At 36.9% G+C, this 19,837-nt stretch overlaps 1 long non-coding RNA gene across 2 annotated transcripts in view; it reads right to left on the bottom strand.

The window, feature by feature from the left end:
* LOC149119618 (uncharacterized) overlaps positions 1 to 19,837 on the bottom strand; it is a 506,629-nt gene that overhangs the window by 67,446 nt on the left and 419,346 nt on the right. The window contains exon 1 of one of the 2 annotated variants that reach the window (XR_016227640.1): positions 7,148 to 7,533. The exons of the other annotated variant lie outside the window; for it this stretch is intronic. This is a non-coding gene — a long non-coding RNA (uncharacterized LOC149119618). Of the gene's footprint in view, positions 1 to 7,147; positions 7,534 to 19,837 lie in introns of those variants that run through there. 2 annotated transcript variants of the gene reach the window in all.

Genomic DNA, 19,837 nt, shown 5'->3' with positions numbered 1-19,837 from the left:
ACAGAGCCACCATCAAATTGTGTGGGTAAATTGGAAGCATTTCCACTAAGATCTACAAGGATGCTCACCCCCATAATTGCTATTCAATATAGTTCTAGAAGGCTTACTGATAGCCACCAGCAAGCAAAATCCAAGCAAAGGGATACAAATTGGAAAGGTTGAAGTCAAATTATTACTGTTGATAGAAGATATGATTTTATATATAGGGAAGCCAAAAGACTCCACCAAGAGACTATTGGAACTCAAGAGAGGTTGGTAAATTTGCAAGATAAAATCAATACACAAAATTCAATAGCATTTGCATAAAAAGACAATGCTATGGCTGAGAAGGACATGCAAGATCAGTTCAATTCACAATAGCCAAACAAATTGGAATAAATTTAAATAAAGAGGTCAAATATCTCTACAATGATAATTACAAAACATTTTTAAAATAAATAGGAGAACATAAAAATGGAAATATCTGTCATGTTCATGGATTAGAAGAATTAATAGAATCAAAATGTCCATACTACTGAAAGCAATTGACATGTTCAATATGATCCCAATCAAAATAGTAACGACATTCTTCTGAAAAAGAAAGATAGAAAAATTGATGCTAAAATTCATATGGAAGCCCAAGAGATGCTGAATAGCTAGAGCAAACTTAAAGAACAAAACAAAGCCAGAGTCATCACAATATCAGATTTCATGACAACTATAGGTCAGTTAGAATCAAAAAAAGCCTAATACTGGCACAAAATAGACATGTAGACCAATGGACTGGAGTAGAAATTCCAGAACTTAATACACTCGTGTACAACCAACCGATCTTTGACAAAAGAGCCAAAATCAATGCCTGAAAAAAAGGTACTCTTCGACAAATGTTACTGGAAAACTTGGATTCTGCATGTAGAAGTATGAATCAAGACCACCACCTTACAATGTATACAGAAATGAACTATAGATGGATCAATGATATAAAACAATAACCTGATAACATCAAATTACTAGATGAAAATATTGGTAAACTCAGCAAGACATTGGCATACACACGGAATTCTTGTTAAATACCCCAGAATGATAGGCAATCAAAGCAAAAATAAACAAATAGGATTGCATTAAGCTAAGATGCTTATGCACTGCAAAGGAATTGCTCAACCTATTGTAGAGGCATCCAAGAGAACAGGAGAAAACATTTGCAAATCTTGCAATGGTTAAAGGTCTGATATCCAGAATCTACAAAGAGTTCAAGTAATCCAGAACAGCAAAAACAACAAAAATCCTGTCAAGCAATGGGCAAAGGACAAAACAGACATTTTTGAAGGATGACATTCAAATGGTCAACAGAAACATTTAAAAATGCTCAGGATCATTAGCCATCAGGAAATGCAAACCAAAAGGATGATGAGGGTGAAACCTCACCCGAATTAGAGTGGCTATCTTTCAAAAATTATAAAACAATAAATGTTAGCAAATATATGGGTGATAAAATACTATAATCCACTGCTGGTTAAATTGTAAAAGAGTACAACCATTATGGAACACAGTCTGGTAATTTTTCAGTAATCTGAAAATTGTTCTACCGTATACACAGCCATCCCACTCCTAAAAATTTACCCAAATGGAATGAAATCAGCATAAGGAAGACTTGTCTGAACCTTATGTTTATTGCAGATCAATAGCTAAGATCTGACATCAACCAAGAGATTCATCAACTGAATAATGGTTAAAGAAAATGTGGTATATATACACTATGCAAAACTACTCAGCTATATGAATTAATAAGATCTTGTCTTTTACAACAAAGTATATGCATATGGAAGCCATTATTCTCAGTCAAATAAACCAGCACAAAATCAACAAATAAACAAAGCACAAATAAGCAAAGCACAAAAATGCAATGTTGAGTTTTGGTTATTGCTTACAATCCTTGTCTATACTCTTGATAAACAGCGACTTTTCTACTTGTTCCATTCAATTCTTTATTTGGTGCAGAGTTCAGCTTGTGATTATAAAATAAATTGAAATTATGCAATTATAGATATAAAAAGAAAAAATAAGAGAGGAAGGAGGACAGAGGGTCGGAGCATGGGCAAGAGGGAGGTTAGGGTGGGAAATATTATGCTCTTCAGTCTGTGTATATGAAATACATGAAATTTGTTGACCTTCTATGAATAAAATTATTTAATACCCCAGTAGACTGGGATAACGTATTTGCCAATTCTGCATTTCATGAAGAACTGAAATTCAGAATACATATGAAACTGCTGAAATTATGCACAAATATATCTAAGAATTGGGAAAGGATCTGAACAGGCATTTCTGTAGAGAAGAAATACCCATGGTCAACAAAAATGGGAAAAATGCAATATAATTATTATATAGGAAAATGCAAATCAAAACACACTACGTGTCACCTCACTAACAAATGCTAGCGGGGTATGAAGAAAAGAAAACTTTAATATGTTATTGGAGCCGGCACTGTTGTGTAGCAATTAAAGCCACCACCTGCAGTGCCAAAATCCCATATGGGGACTTGAGTCCCAGCTGCTCCACTTCTGATCCAGCTCTCTTCTGTGGCCTGGGAAATCAGTGGAAGGTGGCCCAAGTCTTTAGGCCTCTGCTCCCACATGGGAGACCCAGGAGGAAGCTTCTGGTTCCTGGCTTTGTTTTGGCCCAGCTCTAGCCATGGCAGCCATTTGGGGAGTGAACCAGTGGAGGGAAGATCTCTCTCTTTCTATCTGTAACTATGACTTTCAAATAAATAAATATTTTAAAATATAAGACAGTGATGAGAATGCAAGTTAGCCTGAGCATTATGAAGACTTAGTATGGCCATCCCTCAAAAAATGAGAAGGGATAAACCTCTCCAACCATTGTGTATGTATCAGAAGGAAATTCAATCTGCATGCAAAAGAGATTTCTGCTTTCTGTTTTGACTACAGCAGTATTCGTAGTAGTAAATATTTGGAACCAACCTAGGAATCTATCAATGTGTTACAGGTTTTCCAGTCCTAATTCAGTGATTAAAAAGGATTGAAATATTATTTGCTTCAAAATGGGTGGAACTGGAGATCCTTAAGTGAAGTAAGACTGGCATAGGAAGAAGTAAATTTCACATGTTCTCTGATATATGGGTTTCTAAAAAATGGTGGATATAAATATAAATGTTTTTAATTAGGATGGGAAGATTCATTACTGAAGATACTGGGTGGTACGATAACAGATATAGAAACAGAGTTAGAAAGAACGAACCACTGGCAGTGTTCCATAATACAGTGTTGTGACTTTAGTTCATGATAAGATACACTGTATAAGAAATTGGAATGGAGGAGCTTGTAGGCCTTAAACACAAAATAAGCAAGGGAAATCCTCATTTTCTAGATTGATTAAATTATGTTGTGTGCGTACTCAAATGTTGCACTGTATCCTGTGATAACATAAAAGTAGTGTTAATCAAAGACTGAGCAAACTTTTAAAAATCAGAAATGTCTCTATATTCTATCAATGAACTGTCTGCAATATGTGATTAACCAAACTGCATCATTTACAAAGCATAAGAAAGTAATAAGGCAATAATCTCCAGTCCTGCTAAGGATTATTTCAATAATCTTAAAATCTAAAAATCAAGGTTGCCTTTCCCATTGAACTTTCTGCTCATCCCTTGCATGCCTTTCTGATATTCTATGAATGCCATTGTTGCAAAGCTAAACTTGAACCTAAATGGAAGAATAGTTGTAAGGTTTTAATATGTATTTATTTACTTGAAAGGAGGAGGGACAGTAGTGGATAGATCTTCCATCCACTAGTTCACTTGTCAATGTTTGCAAAACCTGGGACTGGTTCCAGTTTAATCTAGGAGCCAGGAACACTTTTTGTATCTCCAGTGTAGGCAGAAGGTACATGAGTACTTAAGACATCATCAAATGCCCCTCAGATACATTGTAGCAAGAATCTAGATTGGAAGTGGGGAATGGCCAGGACCTGAATGAGGAAGATAAATATGAGATGAGGGCATCCCAAGTCGTGGCTTACCTCACTGCTCATGACCCCATCCCTTTATACTGTTTCATTCATTCTTAATACTGTTGTCAAATTACAGGCATGATGTTCAAACTTGGATCCATGTATTTCAGTTTAAAAAAAAAAAGGCTTAGGGTAACTGTTAAGTTTAATAAAACTGTATTCCACAATTGAGGACCCGAGTGCATTTCCTGATTCTGATCCTAACTCCAGCTTCCAATTAAAGCAGACCCTGGGAAGTCATGATGATCTCTCAAGACATGTGGTTTGTGCCACCCACATGGAAAACCTGAAGTGAGTTACCTGCTCTCAGGTTTAGATCTGACCCCTCCCTGGAAGATGTGAGCATTTGCAAAGTGAACTTGTGAATAGGAGCTCTTTCTCTCATTCATTGTCTCTTATTTTCTATCAAGTAAATTAGAAAATAATTCATCAGACATAAAGAGCAACATAGTCCTGGAAGTCATCCAAGTAAAGAAAAGGCTGAAAGCAAATGGAGGTATAGCAAAATATTTGTATTCTTTATTCCAATGTAACCTAACAGATAATATTATCATTTTAATAAAAGCTTAACAATGAACAGTGTTGTTACAGTTTCTGATCATTAAAAATAATGACAGAAATTATATAAACAATAGGAGTAAAGAGTTGAGAACATACTTTATTAAGATATCTGAGCTTCCAAAGAAATAGTGTTCCAAACCAATTTTAGGTGCTAAATACATTACATTTTTGTCAACTTAAGATACATATGTACAGATTTCAAAAGTAAAATAGAATGAAGATATAAAAATGATTAAATAGAAAATATGCAGAAACATGGTCCATTATAACACCATTACATTGAAGCCTGGAAAAGCAATATGCACTCCAGGTTAATCAGGATTTGTGTCAGAACATTTAAAAGGGTTACACAGTGAGATGAGCAGATCATTTTCTATGAGGATAGTACAGTGTTTCATATCAGTGTTTATAGATAGAGCATCAGAATATTTAAGAAAAATGCTTACAAAACTGCAAGGATTGCCCAGTGTTTATCAGAACAAATAAATACAATGGTATAAATACCCAACCAGGGGTAATTAATAGTTATCCATATGTCATTGTGCAGATACATCAGCTAACACTAGATGGAGAAAATAAATAAATAAATAAATAAGGTCACTTCAAGTGTTGAAAAGGCACAAAAATCAGTATATATGGAAGAAAAGATAGACAATCCATTTTAACTATCAATATTTCCTACAGAAGCACAGTCTATACACAATCTATAACATGACAGCATTTTGCCATGATGTAATAAAAAAGGCCAAGAATTAGCAGATGAGCAACAAAAATCAAGAAGGATATTGTCACAAATACCCAACAAAGCTAGCAAAACTCATGGTTTAGAGAAACAGAAAGTAAGCAAACAAAAACATCAAAGAACCAGGACTTTCCTCTTGGGGGCAGAAGTAGAAGAGATTGGGAAAATACCTGAACTGACCAAGGCCCCTATATTTTCCTGAATTTTAGTTCTATGGATGTTAACATTCTTATTCAAATTTAGCAGAAAACAAAGGTGTCAACAATTGTCTTCTTTTCAGGTTTTATTACTGTATATTAGGGATCTATGCAAGAGTATATATGTCTAACATGAAATCATGGCACATAATTTCTAAACTGGTGTACTAAGTGCAATTGAAAGGAAGCAACCTATTTATCCCACAGTATCAAGGGACACCAAACTCAGGTTCCCAGACTTTGGGGATCACTCTCAGGACATGCAGACTAAGGGGATTCACTCTCAGGAACTAAGACAAACCTCGGCAGCCAGAACATTTAATTCTGAGAGTTCCACACTTTTTACTTTTCCCTCCCAACAGTTTGCATTGGCTCCCTCCTCCAAGGTCTTAATTCTCACCAGAAATCAAACACTTAAAATCAGTTTAAGTCTGTGACCTGTGCAGTCATATTCATGATCAGTAACACCAAATGTGTGTTGTTTGCTTAATATCAAACAACACATCTATAACACCTATGACTCACCAACAGTTCAATTCTGCCATTATATAGAGTTAGTAGACATAATGGATTAAGATTTTAGCATCAACACATCCCAGGCATATACCAATGAAAAGCATGTATTTGATTTTCTGGCACCAGTCAAAATTATGAAGTTATCCAAAGATCCCCTCTAAAGCTATCTTATTTGCATGAGCTTAGCTATGGCCTGAAATTTGTGTATTAGACAGAATCATAGCCACTCATATTGCCCATGAAATATCTGAGTCTTAAAATCAAAGGTACAGGAATTGAGGAGAAAAGAAATTTTTTTCTTTTACCAGTCACAAATGAACTCTCAAATTTATAAACCATTTTATAGCCAGCAGAATCTGATATTCTGAGATATTCTCAAATGCTACAAGCTATCATTTGACTAAACCAAATTTGGATGCATAATGAAACTACTGTGTGTTCAACAGTTTATTTGATTTTCAGTTCTCACACCAGTTAGCTTGGGGTTGGGGAGTGAAGAATGATTGGCCTTTACAAAGATTTTACTCTCCACACAAGGGTGTGAAGGCAGTTAATACCTATTAGGAGAGATTAATCATTGGGAACAGGTGGGACCCTAATGAAGCGATTAGGTTAAATCAATTCATGTGATTATTGAGTGACTGCTTATTCCCAGGTGTGTGCTATAGAAACTACTTCATATTTGAACCTCCTGCAATTTCATTATTTGGTCATATGGTCTCTGTGCCACCCAAACCACTGCCAACAAGATGACCATCAACAGATACTGCCCTCCGACCTTGGACCCAAACCATGAGACAAATACCATTTCTTTCTAAATTACTGAGTCTGTACTATTCTGTTATTAGCATCAAACAAAACCTGACTCAGAACCTAGGAAGGGCTGTGCTGGCAGGACTGAATTGTAAACTAGTGACCTCATTTCTCAACCAAAGGATATCAGATCACATGCGGAAGTTCATTTCTCCATGTGGATTCTGTAATCACCATCAATTTGGAAAGCTGTGCAGCCCCAGGGTTCACACAAACCCTTTTCCTTTAGACACAGGACAGGACACCAGGGTCCTGGCTACTGGCCCAGCTCACCTCCTGTGACCATAGAATGCTGGTTTCTGACACTCACCACTTTCCAGCTTCCAATGAGTCCCAGAATCCTTCTGAGGGCTCCTGAGTGTGGTGAGGGAAGTTCACAGAGCAGCAATGGGTGAAACACCTGAGACCTCTCTCAGGAACAAACCCAGAAAGCCTAACATTGGAATGCCAGAAAAGAAGATGCTGTGTGGTTCAGCAGTGTTGCCTTTGAACACCTGATTTTAAAGTCTGTCCTCACAATGAGCATGCATAACATCAGAGAACACACAGCCAATCCAAACGCTCCTAGCATGAGGGCCGTAGCTTGGGGTTGTGGCAGGTGGGGGCAGAGAGGAACTCTGCTTGGTCTCAGGTCTGAAACTGCCTCATCTTTGCAGCTTGATCCTCCCAACAGCAGGGGCTGCTCTCACCTCCCTGATGATCATGACATCAGAGCACTGTCCCTCCCTCCTTTTTCCAGGACCCTATCAAAATCTTGTGACCCTTGGACTTTCAATAATGGTCTCATGTGTAACAGAATGCTGAATCTTTCCGATATTCTGGGTCTTTATTAGGGTCTTTATATTATTTATATTCTTGGCTCTTTTTTAAAGTCATTTGACTTTAAAAAAAATTGCCTCCAGGAATATTTTAAGATACTAAAAAATACATTACATAGATTGACCTCTCTTTCTCGTGTTTCTATTACAGATGTTCACTTGTAGTTCTGTATTCTGTAATTTAATATTGTTGTCTGTTTCGTTCCTACTGGCATGTCCTAACACATTGGGTTTATATATTGATCTTATACACAGTAATCCTGCATAATTCTCTGGTCAGTTTTTATTTGTTTTGAATTTTATGGGATTATCTCCGTATATAATAGTTTAATTAACCTTTATTGATGGTTTTGCTGCTTAAAAGCATATCCTTATACATAAAGTTTTCTGTTTTTTAAATTTCCTAACTGCACATCTAGGACATTGTTGAAGACAGAAAATAAAAGGAGAGCGGCTTGTACAGCTGTGTTCCGAGGGAAATAGCTTTCAGGTTCTATGACAATTATGCTCTATATTATAGGTGCATTGCAGCCCATCTTAGTTATAATAAGTAATAACTATTTTTACTGCTTTACTCACAGTTTATTTTTGTGATTAGATGCTTAATTTTATTCAAAACTTTTCATCTTTTAATTGCAGTTACTATGTGATGTTTTTGTGTTTCTCTTCCACATGAATTATTTACATGATTTATTTTGAACTGTTAAACACCTTGGCATCTTTGACTCTATCTTGCTTTTTTATTGATCTCTTGTGATCTTCTACTGCTTTCCCAGGCCATAGAAAGAGCTGGGTCAGAAGTAGAGCACCTGGGTCTCAAATGGGCACTCATAATGTATACCAGCACTTCAGGCATTGGCATTAACCACTACACCACTGCACCATCCCTAGAACTTACTTTAAAATAATGAATGTAAGCAAAGGAAAAGCCATTTTTGGTCCATATGGTCCTATAATACACTGAGGCTTCAAAAAGTTCATAGAAAAAAATAGATGGACTTATTTTGGTGCAAAAATTTTGAAATCCATGCATAGCTTGTACTTCATTCTATTTGAGCACTACTGCTAGGTAAAATGATGCTGTTTCTGGTCAAAAGCCAAGAGATGCTTCCAGGTATCCCATGTGGGTGCAGCAACCCAAGCACTTGGACAATGCTCTGCAACTTTCCCAGGCACCTTAGCAGGGGGACAGATCAGAAATGGAATAACTGGGACTCAAATGGGGCACCTATATGAAATGTCAGCAATACAGGAGATGTCTTTACCCGCTACACCAAATTGTCAGCCCCCACTCTTTATATGTTTTATATTTAATCTCTAAATTGTTCATTATAAGTTTAAGCATGGGGTGGCACTGTGGTGTAGCAGGTAAAGCTGCTGCCTGCAGTGCTGGCATCCCATATGGGCACCAGTTCGAGTCCTAGCTGCTCCACTTACAATCCTGTTCATGGATATAGCCTGGAAAATCAGTAGAGGATAGCCCAAATTCTTGGGCCCCTGTATCTATGTGAGAGACCTGGAAGAAGCTCCTGGCTCCTGGCCTTGGATAAGCACAGCTCCAGCTGTTGCAGCCAATTGGGAAGTGAACCAGCAGATGGAAGACCCCCCGCCTCTGCCTCTGCTTCTCTCTCTGTGTAACTCTGACTTCCATATAAATGAATAAATCTTTTTTTAAAAAAAACTAAGTTTAACCAAATGCAAAGTCCATAGTTTCTAGTAAAGTAAGATTTAAATGATAAAAGTGGCTTACTACTCATAAATGCATCCTGCATGATATAAGTACCCTTGTGATTTGGTGCTTACTAATGTAAGAGGAATTTTTCTCCACTTTGATTAGAAGTTTTTGAACTGGCTATCTTGTCTATTGAGTTGAATTATTATACACTTTATGTCATTAATTGAAGACTTTCAAATCTGTCAATGGTCTTATTGTCCACAACATGTTCCACCACCAGGGATCCACTGAGATACATCCATAGCTTGATGCTTCATTACTCTTTATCAGAGCATTGAGTTCTCCATTCTAGTGATGTTTATGATTGGAACATGTTAATTACAGCTTGTTTTATCATCTTAAGATTATTTCAGTTTTAAGCAGAAGCACTTGCCACCAGCTATCAATTAAAAATAGAGTATTTTGGGGGAAAAAGTAATAAGTTTAGAGTGGAGGTTTAACACTGTTAGCACAAATCCAGCAGAGTATGTAAGCAGCCTAGGACTTGTTCTCTTCTGAATGAGATGAATTGCTAGAATTATATAGCATTACCCAGAATCTTGAAATTCAGACAGACATCTACACCAATGAATACTGGCTTATAGTTTAAGGTATATGTTAAGCACTTTCAGCTATAATCTATATCTATCTATCTATCTATCTATATATATATATATAGCACATTTTTATGATCATCCTGATTCTAGGACCGACTTTCAGGCCAGGCAGTAATTCTCAATATATTTGCAACAGTGAGACAAATATTGCAAACCAATTGGGAATTTTAGCCTTCTTTAGAGGAATGCAGCAATAACCAGGAATTAGGAGTGAAGTCAATGTGTATAAAGGAATGGAGACCCAGGTGTCCTGACATGGGCTGTATGAATCAGGGAGGTCAGCATGTGAGGGGAAGATAATGGCTACATGTAGAGGAGCTGGAGACTCATGAGGATTGGCATAAGATACAAGCACAGTAGTAGCCGCTTGAGGAAAGACGTGGTGTAAACAAAAGGGATGCAGACCCTGAAGCCAGCCCTTGCTGCAGGCACAAGGATAGGCTACTAGGAGCAGGCTTGGATGTCAAAGATTTTTAAATGCAAGATTACAAGGATGAACATCAGACCCAGCCACATAAAATGGTAAAATTGCTGATAATATATGGTTTCAGGAGCAAGATCAGAGATACATAAAGTCTGGCATAGCTGGAAGGCACATAGGGCTTGAGACATCACGAGGCAAATAGTTGGCAGAGTGATGGAGGATTGGCAAACACAGAAATAAATAGAGGAGATGTCATATAAATCAGTGCACAGATAAATTTATAGGCTCAAGATATTATGTGAGAAGACAGAAACCTAATCATCATGACATCCTTCTTAAGATCTAAGATGAACTATACAGCAATATAGGAGAGTGAAAATGGAGAATACCATCAATATAATGCCTTTAGTAAGACTGTACCACAGAAACAAATAATAAAGGAAAAGTGTTTTTAAAACATATGAGCAGATGGTTGGCACTGTGGTGCATCAGGTAAAACTGCCGTCTGCAGCGTTGCCATCCAATATACGTGCCAGTTCAAGTCCCAACTGCTCCACTTCCAATACAGCTCTCTTCTATGGTCTGGAAAAGCAGTAGAAGATGGCCCACATCCTTGGGCCCCTGCACCCACATGTGAGTGCCAGAAGAGTCTCCTGACTCCTGGTTTCAGGTTTGCCCAGCTCTGGTCATTTCAGCCATTTGGAGAGTAAATCTTGGATGGAATACATCTCTCTCTCTGCCTCTGCTTCTCTGTAACTCTTCCTTTCAAATAAATTAATATTTTTTTATAAAATGAGTAGAATTAATAAAGACTAGTATAATCTTAAGAAAAAGTAAAAATATGCGACACAGATAACCAGTGACAGAAATCCAAACAGCATTGTTCTTGACCAAATTAATAAAGTTTAGCAACACAGATAAAGAATATTCTGAAATGCATAGAAATAAGTTTTTTTAAAAAACTTAAACCCAGAGCCACCACGTTATGAAATAAATTTATCAAAAATCTTCAAAAACATAGGAATCTGCTATATAAACAAAATAATTGACTCAGTATTTGAAAAATCAAAATAACCAATGAACAAATTCAAAAGCAAAATTTCTGGCCTAGATTTGTAGAATTTCCCTCATATTCAAGGCAGTAAAACACTCCTCAATTTCCCAGATTCATAAAAAGTGGTAATAAATATGGAATATGATTTAATGTCTTTTCTGAACACCGTATTACATTGATGCCACAGTCAGATCAAGACATGAACTAAAAAGGAACTTAAAGAACATATCTTTATAAAAAGAGGTACAAATATTTTAAGCAAAATGTTAATATAGAGCAAAATATGAAATCACAAGAGATCAATAAAAAAGCAAGATAGAGTCAAAGATGCCAAGGTGTTTAACAGTTCAAAATAAATCATGTAAATAATTCATGTGGAAGAGAAACACAAAAACATCACATAGTAACTGCAATTAAAAGATGAAAAGTTTTGAATAAAATTAAGCATCTAATCACAAAAATAAACTGTGAGTAAAGCAGTAAAAATAGTTATTACTTATTATAACTAAGATGGGCTGCAATGCACCTATAATATAGAGCATAATTGTCATAGAACCTGAAAGCTATTTCCCTCGGAACACAGCTGTACAAGCCGCTCTCCTTTTATTTTCTGTCTTCAACAATGTCCTAGATGTGCAGTTAGGAAATTTAAAAAACAGAAAACTTTATGTATAAGGATATGCTTTTAAGCAGCAAAACCATCAATAAAGGTTAATTAAACTATTATATACGGAGATAATCCCATAAAATTCAAAACAAATAAAAACTGACCAGAGAATTATGCAGGATTACTGTGTATAAGATCAATATATAAACCCAATGTGTTAGGACATGCCAGTAGGAACGAAACAGACAACAATATTAAATTACAGAATACAGAACTACAAGTGAACATCTGTAATAGAAACACGAGAAAGAGAGGTCAATCTATGTAATGTATTTTTTAGTATCTTAAAATATTCCTGGAGGCAATTTTTTTTAAAGTCAAATGACTTTAAAAAAGAGCCAAGAATATAAATAATATAAAGACCCTAATAAAGACCCAGAATATCGGAAAGATTCAGCATTCTGTTACACATGAGACCATTATTGAAAGTCCAAGGGTCACAAGATTTTGATAGGGTCCTGGAAAAAGGAGGGAGGGACAGTGCTCTGATGTCATGATCATCAGGGAGGTGAGAGCAGCCCCTGCTGTTGGGAGGATCAAGCTGCAAAGATGAGGCAGTTTCAGACCTGAGACCAAGCAGAGTTCCTCTCTGCCCCCACCTGCCACAACCCCAAGCTATGGCCCTCATGCTAGGAGCGTTTGGATTGGCTGTGTGTTCTCTGATGTTATGCATGCTCATTGTGAGGACAGACTTTAAAATCAGGTGTTCAAAGGCAACACTGCTGAACCACACAGCATCTTCTTTTCTGGCATTCCAATGTTAGGCTTTCTGGGTTTGTTCCTGAGAGAGGTCTCAGGTGTTTCACCCATTGCTGCTCTGTGAACTTCCCTCACCACACTCAGGAGCCCTCAGAAGGATTCTGGGACTCATTGGAAGCTGGAAAGTGGTGAGTGTCAGAAACCAGCATTCTATGGTCACAGGAGGTGAGCTGGGCCAGTAGCCAGGACCCTGGTGTCCTGTCCTGTGTCTAAAGGAAAAGGGTTTGTGTGAACCCTGGGGCTGCACAGCTTTCCAAATTGATGGTGGTTACCGAATCCACATGGAGAAATGAACTTCCACATGTGATCTGATATCCTTTGGTTGAGAAACGAGGTCACTAGCTTACAATTCAGTCCTGTCAGCACAGCTCTTCCTAGGTTCTGAGTCAGGTTTTGTTTGATGCTAATAACAGAATAGTACAGACTCAGTAATGTAGAAAGAAATTGTATTTGTCCCATGGTTTGGGTCCAAGGTCGGAGGGCAGTATCTGTTGATGGTCATCTTGTTGGCAGAGGTTTGGGTGGCACAGAGACCATATGACCGAATAATGAAATTGCAGGAGGTTCAAATATGAAGTAGTTTCTATAGCACACACCTGGGAATAAGCAGTCACTCAATAATCACATGAATTGATTTAACCTAATCACTTCATTAGGGTCCCGCCTGTTCCCAATGATTAATCTCTCCTAATTGGGATTAACTGCCTTCACACCCTTGTGTGGAGAGTAATATCTTTGTAAAGGCCAATCATTCTTCACTCCCTAACCTCAAGCTAACTGGTGTGAGAACTGAGAATCAAATACACTGTTGAACACACAGTAGTTTCATTATGCATCCAAATTTGGTTTAGTCAAATGATAGCTTGCAGCATTTGAGAATATCTCAGAATATCAGATTCTGCTGGGTGTAAAATGGTTTATAAATTTGAGAGTTCATTTGTGACTGGTAAAAGAAAAAAAATCTTTTCTCCTCAATGCCTGTACCTTTGATTTTAAGACTCAGATATTTCATGGGCAATATGAGTGGCTATGATCCTGTCTAATACTCAAATTTCAGGCCATAGCTAAGCTCATGCAAGTAAGATAGCTTTAGAGGGGATCTCTGGATAACTTCATAATTTTGACTGGAGCCAGAAAATCAAATACATGCTTTTCATTGGTATATGCCTGGGATGTGTTTATGCTAAAGTCTTAATCCGTTATGTCCACTAACTCTATATAATGTCAGCAATGAACTGTTGGTAAGTCATAGGTGTTATAGATGTGTTGTTTGATATTAAGCAAACAACACACATTTGGTGTTAGTGACCACGAAAATGACTGCACAGGTCACAGACTTAAACTGATTTTAAGTGTTTGATTTCTGGTGAGAATTAAGACCTTGGAGGAGGGAGCCAATGCAAACAGTTGGGAGGGAAAAGTAAAAAGTGTGGAACTCTCAGAATTAAATGTTCTGGCTGCTGAGGTTTGTCTTAGTTCCTGAGAGTGAATCCCCTTAGTCTGCATCTCCTGAGAGTGATCCCCAAAGTCTGGGAACCTGAGTTTGGTGTCCCTTGATACTGTGGGATAAAGAGGTTGTTTCCTTTTAATTGCACTTAGTACACCAGTTTAGAAATTATGTGCCATGATTTCATGTGAGACATACATACTCTTGCATAGATCCCTAATATACAGTAATAAAACCTGAAAGGAAGACAATTGTTGACATCTTTGTTTTCTGCTAAATTTGAATAAGAATGTTAACATCCATAGAACTAATATTCAGGAAAATATAGGGGCCTTGGTCAGTTCAGGTATTTTCCTAATCTCTTCTACTTCTGCCCCTGAGAGGAAAGTCCTGGTTCTTTGATGTTTTTGTTTGCTTACTTTCTGTTTCTCTAAACCATGAGTTTTGCTAGCTTTGTTTGGTATTTGTGACAATATCTTTCTTGATTTTTGTTCCTCATCTGCTAATTCTTGGCCTTTTTTTGTTACATTATGGCAAAATGCTGTCATGTTATAGATTGTGTATAGACTGTGCTTCTGTAGGAAATATTGATAGTTAAAATGGATTGTCTATCTTTTCTTCCATATATACTGATTTTTGTTCCTTTTCAACACTTGAAGTGACCTTATTTTTTATTTTCTCCATCTAGTGTTAGCTGATGTATCTGCACAATGACATATGGATAACTATTAATTACCCCTGGTTGGGTATTTATACCATTGTGTTTATTTGTTCTGATAAACACTGGGCAATCCTTGCAGTTTTGTAAGCATTTTTCTTAAATATTCTGATGCTCTATCTATGAACACTGATATGAAACACTGTACTATCCTCATAGAAAATGATCTGCTCATCTCACTGTGTAACCCTTTTAAATGTTCTGACACAAATCCTGATTAACCTGAAGTGCATATTGCTTTTCCAGGCTTCAATGTAATGGTGTTATAATGGACCATGGTTCTGCATATTTTCTATTTAATCATTTTATATCTTCATTCTATTTTACTTTTGAAATCTGTACATATGTATCTTAAGTTGACAAAAATGTAATGTATTTAGCACATAAAATTGGTTTGGAACACTATTTCTTTGGAAGCTCCGATATCTTATAAAAGAATGTTCTCAACTCTATACTCCTATCGTTTATATAATTTCTGTCATTATTTTTAATGATCAGAAACTGTAACAACACTGTTCACTGTTAAGTTTTTATTAAAATGATAATATTATCTGTTAGGTTACGTTGGAATAAAGAATATAAATATTTTGCTATACCTCCATTTGCTTTCAGTCTTTTCTTTACTTGGATGACTTCCAGGACTATGTTGCTCTTTATGTCTGATGAATTATTTTCTAATTTACTTGATAGAAAACAAGGGGCAATGAATGAAAGAAAGAGCTCCTATTCACAAGTTCACTTCGCAAATGCTCCCATCTTCCAGGGAGGGGTCAGATCTAAACCTGAGAGCAGGTAACTCACTTCAGGTTTTCCATGTGGGTGGCACAAACCACATGTCCTGAGACATCATAATGACTTCCCAGGGTCTGCTTTAATTGGAAGCTGAAGTTAGGATCAGAATCAGGAAATGCACCCGGGTCCTCAATTGTGGAATACAGTTTTATTAATCATAACAGTTACCCTAAGCCTTTTTCTTAAACTGAAATACATGGATCCAAGTTTGAACATCATGCCTGTAATTTGACAACAGTATTAAGAAAGAATGAAATAGTATAAAGGGATGGGGTCATGAGCAGTGAGGTAAGCCACGACTTGGGATGCCCTCATCTCATATTTATCTTCCTCATTCAGGTCCTGGCCATTCCCCACTTCCAATCTAGATTCTTGCTACAATGTATCTGAGGGGCATTTGATGATGTCTTAAGTACTCATGTACCTTCTGCCTACATTGGAGATACAAAAGGTGTTCCTGGCTCCTAGATTAAACTGGAACCAGTCCCAGGTTTTGCAAACATTGACAAGTCATTGACAAGTGGATGGAAGATCTACCCACTACTGTCCCTCCTCCTTTCAAGTAAATAAATACATATTAAAACCTTACAACTATTCTTCCATTTAGGTTCAAGTTTAGCTTTGCAACAATGGCATTCATAGAATATCAGAAAGTCATGCAAGGGATCAGAAGAAAGTTCAATGGGAAAGGCAACCTTGATTTTTAAATTTTAAGATTATTGAAATAATCCTTAGCAGGACTGGAGATTATTGCTTTATTGCTTTCTTATGCTTTGTAAATGATGCAGTTTGGTTAATCACATAATGCAGATAGTTCATTGATAGAATATAGAGACATTTCTGATTTTTAAAATTTTGCTCAGTCTTTGATTAACACTACTTGTATATTATTACAGGATACAGTGCAACACTCGAGTACTCACGCAACATAATTTAATCAATCTAGAGAATGAGGATTTTCCTTGCTTATTTTGAGTTTAAGGCCTACAAGTCCCTCCATTCCAATTTCTTATACAGTGTATCTTATCATGAACTAACGTCACAACACCATATTATGGAACACTGCAACTGGTTCGTTCTTTCTAACTCTGTTTCTATATCTGTTATCCTACCACCCAGTATCTTCAGTAATGAATCTTCCCATCCTAATTAAAAACATTTATATTTGTATCCACCATTTTTTAGAAACCCATATATCAGAGAACATGTGAGATTTATTTCTTCCTATGCCAGTCTTACTTCACTTAAGGATCTCCAGTTCCACCCATTTTGAAGCAAATAATATTTCAATCCTTTTTAATCACTGAATTAGGATTGGAAAACCTGTAACACATTGATAGATTCCTAGGTTGGTTCCAAATATTTACTACTATGAATAGTGCTGTAGTCAAAACAGAAAGCAGAAATCTCTTTTGCATGCAGATTGAATTTCCTTCTGATACATACACAATGGTTGGAGAGGTTTATCCCTTCTCATTTTTTGAGGGATGGCCATACTAAGTCTTCATAATGCTCAGGCTAACTTGCATTCTCATCACTGTCTTATATTTTAAAATATTTATTTATTTGAAAGTCATAGTTACAGATAGAAAGAGAGAGAGAGAGAGAGATCTTCCATCCACTGGTTCATTCCCCAAATGGCTGCAATGGCTAGAGCTGGGCCAAAACAAAGCCAGGAACCAGAAGCTTCCTCCTGGGTCTACCATGTGGGAGCAGAGGCCTAAAGACTTGGGCCACCTTCCACTGATTTCCCAGGCCACAGAAGAGAGCTAGATCAGAAGTGGAGCAACTGGGACTCAAGTCCCCATATGGGATTTTTGGTACTGCAGGTGGCGGCTTTAATTGCTACACAACAGTGCAGGCTCCAATAACTTATTAAAGTTTTCTTCATACCCCACTAGCATTTGTTAGTGAGGTGACACCTAGTGTATTTTGATTTGCATTTTCCTATATAATAATTATATTGCATGTTTTCCCATTTTTGTTGACCATGGGTATTTCTTCTTTACAGAAATGCCTGTTCAGATCCTTTCCCAATTCTTAGATATATTTGTGCATAATTTCAGCAGTTTCATACGTACTCTGAATTTCAGTTCTTCATGAAATGCAGAATTGGCAAATACTTTATCCCAGTCTACTGGGGTATTAAAATAATTTTATTCATAGAAGGTGAACAAATTTCATGTATTTCATATACACAGACTTAAGAGCATAATATTTCCCACCCTAACCTCCCTCTTGCCCATGCTCCGACCCTCTGTCCTCCTTCCTCTCTTATTTTTTTCTTTTTATATCTATAATTGCATAATTTCAATTTATTTTATAATCACAAGCTGAACTCTGCACCAAATAAAGAATTGAATGGAACAAGTAGGAAAATCACTGTTTATCAAGAGTATAGACAAGGATTGTAAGCAATAACCAAAACTCAACATTGCATTTTTGTGCTTTGCTTATTTGTGCTTTGTTTATTTGTTGATTTTGTGCTGGTTTATTTGACTGAGAATAATGGCTTCCATATGCATATACTTTGTTGTAAAAGACAAGATCTTATTAATTCATATAGCTGAGTAGTTTTGCATAGTGTATATATACCACATTTTCTTTAACCATTATTCAGTTGATGAATCTCTAGGTTGATGTCAGATCTTAGCTATTGATCTGCAATAAACATCAGGTGCAGACAAGTCTTCCTTATGCTGATTTCATTCCATCTGGGTAAATTTTTAGGAGTGGGATGGCTGTGTATACGGTAGAACAATTTTCAGATTACTGAAAAATTACCAGACTGTGTTCCATAATGGTTGTACTCTTTTACAATTTAACCAGCAGTGGATTATAGTATTTTATCACCCATATATTTGCTAACATTTATTGTTTTATAATTTTTGAAAGATAGCCATTCTAATTGGGGTGAGGTTTCACCCTCATCATCCTTTTGATTTGCATTTCCTTTTTTTTAACTTTTATTTAATGCATATAAATTTCCAAAGTACGACTTATGGATTACAATGGCTTCCCCCCAATACCGTCCCTCCCACCCACAACCCTCCCCTTTCCCACTCCCTCTCCCCTTCCATTCACATCAAGATTCATTTTTGATTATCTTAATATACAGAAGATCAGCTTAGTATACATCAAGTATGGATTTCAACAGTTTGCTCCCACACAGAAACATAAAGTGAAAAATAATAGATGATTTTTTTTAAATGATGATGAAATCAGATCAGACCTATTGTCATGTTTAATCCCAGTGAGAGTCAAGTTGGGAATTGATAATTTCTTTTTTTTTTTTTTTTTTTTTTTTTTTTTTTTACAGAGGATCAGTTTAGTATGCATTAAGTAAGGATTTCAACAGTTTGCACCCCCATAGAAACACAAAGTGAAATATATTGTTTGAGTACTCGTTATAGCATTAAATCTCAATGTACAGCACATTAAGGATAGAGATCCTACATGAGGAGTAAGTGCACAGTGACTCCTGTTGTTGACTTTACCAATTGACACTCCTGTCTATGGCATCAGTAATCTCCGTATGCTCCAGTCATGAGTTTCCAAGGCTATGGATGCCCTCTGAGTTCTCCGACTCTTATCTTGTTTAGACAAGGTCATAGTCAAAGTGGAGGTTCTCTCCTCCCTTCAGAGAAAGGTACCTCCTTCTTTGATGACCTGTTCTTTCCACTGGGATCTCACTCGCAGAGATCTTTTGCCAGAGTGTCTTGGCTTTCCATGCCTGAAATACTCTCATGAGCTTTTCAGCCAGCTCCGAATGCCTTTAGGGCTGATTCTGAGGCCAGAGTGCTATTTAGGACATCTGCCATTCTATGAGTCTGCTGAGTATCTCACTTCCCATGTTGGATCACTCTCCCCTTTGTTTACTCCATCGGTTAGTGTTAGCAGGTACTAGACTTGTCTATGTGCTCCCTTTGACTCCCAGTCCCTCCACCATGACCAACTGTGAACTGAACTGATCACCTGGAACAGTGAGAT

Source organism: Oryctolagus cuniculus, chromosome X (assembly GCF_051225735.1).
Source record: "Oryctolagus cuniculus isolate XC-2025 breed Fujian yellow rabbit chromosome X, ASM5122573v1, whole genome shotgun sequence".
Taxonomy (NCBI): Eukaryota; Metazoa; Chordata; class Mammalia; order Lagomorpha; family Leporidae; genus Oryctolagus; species Oryctolagus cuniculus.
This window is presented reverse-complemented; position numbering and strand designations above follow the sequence as displayed.